Genomic DNA, 11,307 nt, shown 5'->3' with positions numbered 1-11,307 from the left:
CTAAAGAAGCTTCTTTAATTCTGTAAAAAACTTTTTTTCAGGGAAGGATAGAGCTTTAAGAAAAATATAACTTCATAAACAGTTTCTCTTTTTCTCTTTTTAGAAATCGGGATCAAAGGCGCCAAAGGTAATTTTTCAAAATTTTCGGACCTGTTCACAACGGAAATAATATAGGCTTATAAAAGAGATTTTTTATGGCACTTCGTTGACAATCTAACTCTCGCATCAAATTTCTGCTTTCTTCAGTAAATTGACTATGAGAAAAAAACCTAAGCCACGGATCACAAATATATGAAATATGCGTCATACAAGGTTTCATACCAACGGATGAAATTGAACCAGAAGGGAAACCAAATGAAGACGTACAGATTTGGAAACGAATAGTAACAGAACTATCACTTCAAGCACCGGATCCCCAGATCAAATCTTGTCTTCAATTGTACAATCCAGAGAAACCTACAAAATCCATTATCGCTACACTGACCAAAAGTTTCAAAAAAGACACAATTCACGACACACTTAACTTCCTGTCAAAGCAGGAAGTTGAATCTGCTAACAAGAATGAACTTGTCCAAAAGCTTTGCCTCAAAGTCAAAAGCTTTTTTCCAGATGTATGCCAGATCTGCAACATGTCCTATGTTATCAAACTCAATGATGAACCCTTTCTCCAGTGTGCATCATGTGGTCAAGAAGTACACCGAGAGTGCTACCTGAATCTTTTGAAAGATATGAACCTAGTTGATCATAACGAGGCAATACGCGATACACTTTTCAAAATTCCAGGCATGATCTTCCTGTGTCAATCCTGCCAAGATAACACTGTGTCTTTCACCCATGATAGTAACACACCGAATCCACCAAACAAAACACCAAGATCAACTGAATCCCAGGACAAATCTACTTGGAGTGTAGTAGATGAGGACGATGAGATCAATGCACCAATGACAGAAGACGATACTTCCAACATAATAAACCAAACAGCTGGCGGGCCACCAAATGAAATCAACTTGAACAACAGCAACAACGATCACGCCCAATATCCTGGATCAAGATCTCAGACCAAATCAAAGACAAATGATCAAATATGTCGCTTCTACATAAAAGGAAAATGTAAATATGGACTGAAAGGCCGAGACTGTCAATTTATCCATCCTAGAGCTTGTACAAAATTGCTCAAATATGGCAACAAACAACCAAGAGGCTGCAACCTAGGTACCAAGTGCCAAAGCTTCCACCCGAGGATGTGCTCATCATCTATTACAAGAGGGGAATGCTTTAATCTTGACTGCAAATTCACGCATGTTAAGGGAACCAAACGATATCAGAAAAAGCAAAACAATCGTAATGATGAACCTCAGGATTTTCTCGCAATCCTGGACAACTTTCGCACAGAAATAATCTCTCTTGTGAACAATTGTTTCAGCAACCAAAACCAACAAATACAATTCAGGAACCACGATTTGTCACATCAACCTCAACAAACACTCAATCGTCAACATCCCCTACATCATCTACCACCCCAGCACCCCACAATGGAACCAACATTTCCAAGGAATCTACTGGGACAGTCACTGCCCTTACTGATGCTGACCCGACTACCAAAACTACTTCTAAACCTACACTGAATATGTTTTCGTTTGTCAATATACAAGGACTTTGCCCACAAACAAAACCTTCATCTGTACCCTACCTCAAAGATCTTACAAACAGCTCAAAACAACTGTTTTTAGGCTTAACCGAAACCTGGTTAACGGACAATCACAAAAAAGGAGAACTTGAGATTGAAAATTACACTTTTTTTAAGAAAAACAGAGACAGAGTAAAATCGAAATATGGCAGAGCAAGCGGAGGCGTTGCATTTTATGTGCGTAATGACATTGCACCATTCTTCGAGCCCATTTTCGAATTCTCGAACGGAGTAAATGAAGCATTGATGCTTTTATCAAAAAAATTTAATATTCTTCTCTGTGTTATCTACAGACAACCCAACAATCCAGACCACAAATCTGAAGCACCTGAATTACAAGAACTCCTTTCTGCAATGATAGCAAAAATTGATAGTATTACTGATTGTACACCTGACACATACATCCTTGGGGATTTTAACATACCACACACACCTCTTAATGATGAGACTTCAACCCCAACACAAAATTGCAATAAACAGCTTCTGGACGTTTTAAATGTTTTTAAAGCAGACTTGCACATTAATCAACTGATACACAAATCAACACACCGTGATGGTAATATTTTAGACTTTCTATTCACAAACAACACAGACACTGTATTTAATTACACATGCTCACCTACTATTTATTCAGATCATCTTGTTGTAGATGTTACAACACATCTGAATTTTGATAATCAATTCGGAGAAACTGAAGAACGTAACTTAATAAGCAAATTTGACCTCTACAACTTCCAAAGTGATAAAATTGACTGGGAAATTATTAACAAAGAATTAACAGAGATTAATTGGTCTCAAGAACTGGACACAAATCTATATGACCCAAATCGTCAATATGCCAACTTCCTTGAAAAATGTCTTCTGATTGTGAAAAAGCATTTGCCAAAGAGAAAACCTCCAAAAAAATTTTCAAAGATTCCAAGAGATCGTCGTATTCTTATGAGAAAACGTAAAAGACTCTCCAAAAAGAATTTCAAAACCAATAAAACAAATCAGAAACTAATTGACATTGAACTGATGCTACAGCAATCCCACAAAAATGAACGCGATAAAGCAGAGCTGGATGCCTCACTCAAAATCAAAAGCAATCCTAAATACTTCTACTCCTATGCAAAAAGATTCACAAAAACTAAACCTAAAGTTGGCCCACTGAAAAATCCAACCACCAACAAATTAACAACTGACTCACAAGAGATGGCAAACATCTTACAAAAGCAATACTGTTCAGTATTTACCACTCCCAAAACAGACTACAGTTTTCTGAATTCAAATGAGACAAAAGACTCCTCAACCCTTGAGCACATTACTTTCACAGAAGATGATTTCATCCAACAAATTGACACTATTCCAGCCAACTCGTCAGCCGGACCAGATGGCTTGCCAGCAAAGTTTTTCAAAATGTGCAAGAAATCACTTTCTAAGCCACTTAAGATGATATGGCAAAACAACTTTGACAAAGGAATCACACCTGAAATTCTCAAAACAAGCCACATTACACCAATATTCAAGAAAGGAGATCAAGGTTTACCAGAGAATTATCGACCTGTTGCGCTGACATCAATTACCACTAAAATATTTGAGAAAATAGTCAGAGAGAAATTGCAAATCCACCTTGAAGAAAACAACCTATACAATCCAACACAACATGGTTTCAGACCAGGGCGATCTTGCTTGAGTCAACTATTGGCTCATGTAGAAAGACTGATATCTCACCTACAAAACAATGAAAATGTTGATGTAATCTACCTTGACTTCAGCAAGGCCTTTGACAAGGTGGACCATCACATCTTGCTACACAAGCTAAAAATCAATGGAATCAAAGGACAACTATGGAACTGGATACAATCCTTCCTTACTGAGAGATACCAAAAAGTTTCCATAAACACGTTCCTATCAGATGAAGCGAAAGTTACAAGCGGAGTTCCACAAGGCTCAGTTCTGGGCCCCCTCTTGTTTCTGGTAATGATTAGTGACATAAACGAAAAGATTAAACATTCCATCCTCTCATCTTTTGCTGACGACACAAGACTTATGAAGGCAATATCTTGCGCTGCAGATGTGAGTCTCCTTCAAGATGATCTAGACGTTGTCTATGACTGGACATCCATCAACAATATGGAGCTCAATGGAAAAAAGTTTGAACACATTGCATACGGAAAAAATGAACAACTGAAAATACACTCAGTCTACAAATCAGATGTACAGCAGCCAATCGAAATAAAAAGTGCTGTGAAAGACCTGGGTATCCTGCTATCAAACAACCTGTCATATGAAATGCACATTCAAACGATCACTGACAGAGTCAAGGGTATAAGTGCCTGGATATACAGAACCTTCAAGTCCAGAGATAAATCAGTAATGATCACTCTTTGGAAGACATTGGTACTTCAACATCTGGAATACTGCTCCCAGCTATGGTCTCCTACAAAGCGATCCCTGATGCAAGAACTGGAGTATCTGCAAAAATCCTTTATAAAAGGGATCCAACTTCCACCCAATTTGAATTATTGGGAGAAGCTCAAACACCTCAACATGTACAGTCTCGAGAGAAGACGCGAAAGATACCAAATTATATATACATGGTGTATAATCGAACAACTGGTGCCAAATTTTAACTATGGTGAAGGGGAAGGCGGTATTTATTCATATACAAACCAACGCCTGGGAAGAAAATGCCACCTCAAACCAGTGAATACAACGAACAAGAACATTTGGAAGAGCTGCCTTTCAGACACCGGTCCAAGACTATACGTGACATGACCAAATGTTCCAAAAATTCCTTCAAAAAACAACTTGATCAATTTCTGCAAGATGTTCCCGACCAGCCACTGCTCCCTGCCTATCTCCCTTACAGGATGGCTGACTCAAATTCAATTGTTGAAATGGTCAAACACCGGACCCCACGGGTTGAGTGAGCAGAGAATTTGCTGAAACACATCAAAGGTAATCAAAGGTAAACAAGGCACTGAGATGCCACGGGTGCCAAAAAAGAAGGGTCGTTTGAAATGGGTCACTCACTGGTGGAAATTTGATAAGCAGCTGAGAAGGAGCGCTGGGAAGCATTAGTAGAAGAGACCAGAAGAGACCACTTTTGTTTTTGTTGCAGATTTCGATATAAACTTCTCTCAGTCAGGGATTTACTTGTCAATGTACAAACATACCGTGAGTGGTTCTAAATCCGACAGCCCTGCCTAAATCCGATATGGACAAACTAAAATAACAAGCTAGATGCTAAATGGACCTACCTGATGATGAAAGTTAGATAGCAATGCAAGGAGAAAAATGAAAAAAAATCAGTCAGAAATGATAGCGTTTAGCGAAAATGCATAATACAAGAAATTCATCATTGATTGATGGTAGGGGGAGAGGGAAGGGTTGTAGGGAAAAAATAAATAGAAAGTTCCGGCTTCAAAAATCAGTTTTATTGACAATTGAATCATGCTTGAATGTGGACATTGCTATTGATAATCTTTTTGTGTGAAAAAACAACGAAATATAAGGAAAAAGTCCGATGAAAATCTGCAAAAACGGCGATTTCCGGCATATTTCCGGCATTTTCGACCGGAAAAGATTTTTTCTCAAAAATCGGATTCTACCAAGTTTTGGGCATTGCTATAATACGCATCTTTGTGCAAAAAATCAGAAAAAACTAATGATGAAATCTTGAGAAAATGCCAAAAAACCGGTTTTTCCGGCATATTTCCGGCATTTTCGGCCGGAAATGATTTTTTTTTGAAAATCGGGCTCCGGCACATTTTGGCCATTGCCATTTTGCATCTTTTTGCAAAAAATCAGAAAAAACTAATGAGCCAGTCTCGAGAAAAGCTGGTAACAGACGAACGGACGGACGGACGGACGGACGGACGAACAGACAGAGGTTAATTCATAGGACCTCCACCGGGGCACCCGGAGGTAGGTCCAAAAACAAACCTATCGCTGTGACACAATGAAGATACCAAAGTGTCAACTAAACTGAGAGATTTGATACACTGAACCAATTGAACCAAAAGCATTAATTGCTTCTTATACACGACCCACATGTTCGGGCCTGTTCGGACCATGCTCGGGCCACAAAAAAGTATTATTGAATCGGCCCGAACATTTTGTTCGGACCATGTTTGGGCCATGTCTTTAAAGGAACATCATAGGAATAGTAGAATTCAATTTTATTTACCTTTCCTCTGGTTTATCATCATCCATTGTTAAATATTTTCATTAGACAAATTCAAAGTTCCAAATACCAGTTTGATTCACAACGTTGTATAACAGTACAAAAAAAGATCCAGAAAAATTCTGCTTCGAATAGGAGAAGACCACAAGAAAAGGGAACGGGATAAAGAATAAAAAGAAGACCATATTATGTAAGATTCAAATCATTCTTTTTAATAATTTTCCTAACTTAATTGGAAAATAGATGATTAACTTTTATATTTGAACAATACCGTAAGTTAGTCTTAATGTCGCCATCCGTCTTCTAATTTCAACATCCTTCTTTATAGATAGGAAATAAGAGGGTCGAAATCACTGATAGACTAAAGATTTTTCCTCTCATCGCGCTAATCAAAGTCAATCAGCGATTCTGACCTTCCTCAGTTTCTATTGTTCCTATCTCTAAAGAAGGGTGTCGAAATTAGAAGACGGATGTCGACATTAGACCAACTTACGGTATATATTTGAATAAAGATTTTTAAATTTGTTTGCTAAAATAAGGAATTGAAAATAGGGTCCATTTGTTTCAGCACCATTTATGCCACTTATGCCACTTATGCCACCTTTTTCCCATTAATTGTTTCATGAAGATGTGTTCAAAAGTGTTAAAGAATACTTACATTTTTACCACCTTAATTTACATTGATCATTTGTGTTCTTTGTGTCAAAAGTGGAAGTTTGCCAAGCTTTTCCAAGCAAAAAGAAATTCGCATTTGTTTCTGCATTCTGGGTCAAAAGTGGAAGAATGTTATTGTAAATGGCGGCAGTAATCGAATGCATAATTACGATGCGTTTCACTTTCGTTTTCTTGTTAGTTTGTTTATATTTCCGACATAATTTATGCGGCCATTATTGACGTAACTAAGAGTTCGCAAAATGGTAGACTTTTACATTTTTAACACGGTTTCCATTTGTTTCACACGATGGTGGCATTTGGGGAAAAGATGGCAAAAATGGAAGTTTTGAGGTAAGAAACAAATGGACCCATATTGGGTCCTGAAATTACATGTGCGCGATCGTAGCATGTTTTCGAAAATCTGGCCCGAACATGGTCCAAAACTGCGCGGGCCCGCGCGGGCCATCTTAAAAAGTATTTATCAAGAGGCCCGAACATGTTCGGGCCATGCCGTGGGTCGTTCTTATACCAAACATAATTTTTTATTACAAAATTGTTAACGTTTTAAACACGAGCAACAGATGCGCTAGTTAATTTTTTTTAAATAGGTGTGTGTTCTATCATTGTTGAAAGTTGAAGAAATTTCTACCGACGCATATTTTTTTTACAGCCAATTAAAGGCACAGTCTGCTTATACTTACTATGTTTGCNAAGTCCAAAAACCCTATTTTTAGGCAGTTTTTGGCCCAAATTTGCCCAAATATATATTTTTTCGAAAATCGGGATCCGTCACATTTTGGGCATTGCCATTTTGTATCTTTGTGCCAAAAATCAGAAAAAACTAATGAGCCAATCTCGAAAAAAGCTGGTAACAGACGAACGGACGGACGGACGAACGAACAGACAACGGTTAATTCATAGGACCTCCACCGGGGTACCCGGAGGTAGGTCAAAAAATTGAAGAAAAAAAGACAATAAAGAAGAAGAAAAGAAACAAAGGGTAATGATAATTAATTAGGTACAGGTTGTGTACACCACACGGGGGATAATGGTTTTTTTCCTGGAACTGCCCATTAAATTTAGTCCAGGAGCTGGAGCTCAACTACTTTTTGCCTTTACTAATTCTGATGGGGGAAAAAGTAGAGATCGCAGTGCCATCATTCAAATCAGAAAGCAAAGATAGTTTACGGCAGACTTTCACTTTCTGTCACTTTCTGACTAATTAAATTAGATAGATTATCTTAGTAAAAAATTCAATAAAAATAGAAAGATTAATAACATTGAATAACTGTTCCTTTGATAATTTCCAGTGACTTCCAGTATAATGCCAGTGTCGTGACTGCTGCTACACTTGCTTTGCTTTCAGGCTGCAGCGCAGCCACCTGGCTGGTAGACTAGCAAGCGTCTGTCTTTCCTTGGACACAGCAACGCGGGAATAGTGCTTATAATAAAAAGTTCTTATAAAAAATAGAAATTGCCGCGGGAGAGTGGATTGGAAAGATTGTATTCAGTGAACATATATAGAAATAGATCCCATTGCAAGTTTAATCTGCAGCGAAATACAACGACGTGGTTTACTAGTCTACCTGGCTGGCCACCCTGGCCACGTCTTTTTTTCTGGAGGACTTGAAAAAGTTCACTTTCGATTTCAAGTCTTAATTACCAGTCGTTTAGGGTTTATTATTCGGAGGACAAAATTCACAATCATTTCGGTAACCGCCCAGAGTTGGGCGGATGTTAATAATTAGCCTCGTTTTGTTATGACGTCATCAAAGAGTAATAAAAGATGGTACTCGAAGGTGTAGCGATTTCAAAACAATCACGAATTTTCATGTTCTGGACTTTTGACATTTTGAGACATAAGATGATGAACGTTTTATATGTGAATTTGATGACGCTCCGTAGATAGTAGCATGATTGTATTGATTGTACATGGTATTGGTAAGTTATGTTACATTTACACAAAGTAGCTAAGATGCCACTTTTTTTCAAATAGATATAGCTAACAGGCTAAATATATAGCGATGGCATTCCTCTATCCGCTCCGCTAGCCATTCCGGGTTTGCTTTTTTTTTATTTGACGCTCTACATGAAAATCTTAAATTTTAGGTCCAACTTTGACAAGCAATTGTTCTTTGTGTAGTTGAGCTATAAAATTAATTATTTTTGAGTAATTTAGACAGTTACATCAATATGCCTTCTTACCTGTCAGCCTGTCTTAGCCTGTCTTTAAAAATATAAATAAAAGTAATCACGAAAAGGATGCGAAAAAAAAAAATGACATAAGTGTGATAATCAAACTCGCTAGAAAAAGTACCATTAGCAATTAGAAGTCATAAAAAATCAACCCTGAATAAATGCAATCGAAATTCCAGAGAACTTCATAATTCCCCAAACAACATTACATTTATACTATGTCAAACTCCCATCACATAAATTTTACAATTACGTCAGAGTAGACTACACTCGCCACCGAAGAGGTTTATTTTAAAAGGGTAATTATATTTTATTGTTCGCTTCTTTTTTAAAGATTCGCCGGGTTGGAAAAGTATGAATTTCTTTGTAGCTACACATATTTTACCTACCCCAAATATTTAGGAGGCTGAGTTTTAAACGAATCGTCAAGTTGAAACGAACGATAAATGTATCAAGGTCTGTTTTATTTAGGCGGCAATCACAAATATCTTCGTTTCGCGTCGCCCGACACCGACTCTCGAAAATTGAGTAGAATTGAGTAATTGAGTCGGTGAGTCGGTAAATTTGTCGGACTTTTTCTGTCGATGACGATTCCTTCGTTCAAAAATTTTATTACATTGCCAATTTTTTGCAAGCGATTTCTAGCGCATTCGCGGCATTTTGACTTTGTTTATCATTACAGCGTTCAAAGGTCATAATTTGAAACCACCTGTAACGCGCGGTCGTTTTGGCTGCTGGCTGGCAGTTTCCTTCAAGAATACACTCCGAAAATGGATGATTAAGGTCGGACGAGAAGAAGAAATTCACTGGGTCCAATTTTAAGAAAACCCAAAAATTTTTACGACCGACCGACCGACTCACTTTTTCGACCCAACGAGGACGCGAAATGAAGATATTTGTGATTGCCGCCTTACCCCCTGGTGACTTAACAAAAGAGACTTAACTCGATGTTAGAATCCAATTATTGAAAGTTTGTCTCGGCCTTTTTATAACGAGCGAGACATACGTTCTCTGATTATGCAATTTTCATATTGACATTTTCGAGGCATTTTGATGTAACTGTTAGAGCTTTCTTTTAGCTTTCCAACCATATATAATATGCAGGTGTAATATTCTACACTTTTGTCTAAAAATTTGTTCCAACTAAGGCCATTTTTAGAAAAATTAGATCTGCGGGACACAAAAAAATTCACCACTCATCTTTGATTTCAAACAGCTGCGGAGGAAAAAATGTTCAGACAGTGAAACTTTCCATATTTATCAGTATAAAATACCTGAGAAATCCAATGGTGCTACTCTCTGAAATCAATTCTTTCATTGAAGTCATTATTTTTTACTTTTCGTACTTTGGCAAGCATTTTCAGCCTGAAAATGAGGACTAGAATTAGAGACTGGTACCACTGAAAATTTTGACCCTTTTTTAGCCTAAAACAGTTATTTATATGCCATGAGGAATTTTTCCTCCGCAGCGCTTTGATTACAAAGATAGGTAGGTTCAGCAATTTTAACTTCCGCTTTATAACTTTTTATTGTTTTTTGCAATGCAATGTCTTCTTTTTCAAAAAAGTGTCTTTTCATTTCTTCCTTGAAGTGTTATTAACAAGCCATTACAAAAAGAATTTGATAAAAGTCTGCAGTCAAAATGAAGATATCTGGATTTTTTTTATTGGATTTTGAAATTGGAAAACAATCATAAAGTGTATATTTCGGTGCCATTTTATATGCCATTTCTGGGCTAGATTGTCAACCTCAAATGTCTAAAAAGATGCTATTTTAGCGGAACCAAAATCTCAATATCTCTGGAACTGCTTATCATTAGGAGGTGTATGACCCCTCATTTTTTTTCTTTTTTGAAGCTCTACAAGATGAATTAGGTTTGATTGCCACCAAAATAGTTTCAATTTGACCCTGGAATGGCTAGCTGCGGAGTTGCAGTTGCCTGGCAGCTTGGATGGCAAAAACTATGTGTTTTGTTTTTAATACCTAGCCGGGCTAAATCTCAAGGGGGCTGAACCTTCAGGGGGGGCTTCAACCCCTCTGCACTCTATGGTATACTGATTGATGCTGAACTATCATTTGAACAACATATAGTCAAGCAAGTCAACAAGGCTAACTCTATGCTTGGGGTCATCAAGCGAGGTTTCATCAGCTTAACTCCAGAGATCCCCCGTACGCTATACTCAACCTTTGTCCGACCTCATCTCGAGTATGCACAGTCAGTTTGGTCACCAACACAACGCAAACACGTCAATTTGCTTGAGGGGGTGCAAAGACGCGCAACAAGACTTGTCCAAACGTGTCGCAACCTTTCGTATAGGGAAAGACTTAAAATGCTTGATCTACCAACACTGGAATTTTGAAGACAGTTCTGTGATATGGTCAAGGTCTACAAAATCTCCACTTTTATGATAAAGCAACATTACCGGACAAACTGAATAGACAAACTTTGCGAATGGCGGCTTCAACGGACCACAAACCAAATCCTTTTACTACAGGTGTGTACCAATTTGGAACAAGCTACCAAGTGATGTTGTTTCAGCAGATTCCATCAAGTCATTCAAAGAAAAGCTTTACGATGCATGGAAAACCTATGGCTTGA

The sequence above is a fragment of the Clytia hemisphaerica genome, unplaced genomic scaffold (assembly GCF_902728285.1).
Source record: "Clytia hemisphaerica strain Z4C2 unplaced genomic scaffold, Clytia hemisphaerica genome assembly, whole genome shotgun sequence".
Taxonomy (NCBI): domain Eukaryota; kingdom Metazoa; phylum Cnidaria; class Hydrozoa; order Leptothecata; family Clytiidae; genus Clytia; species Clytia hemisphaerica.
Note: the sequence above shows the minus strand (reverse complement) of the source record.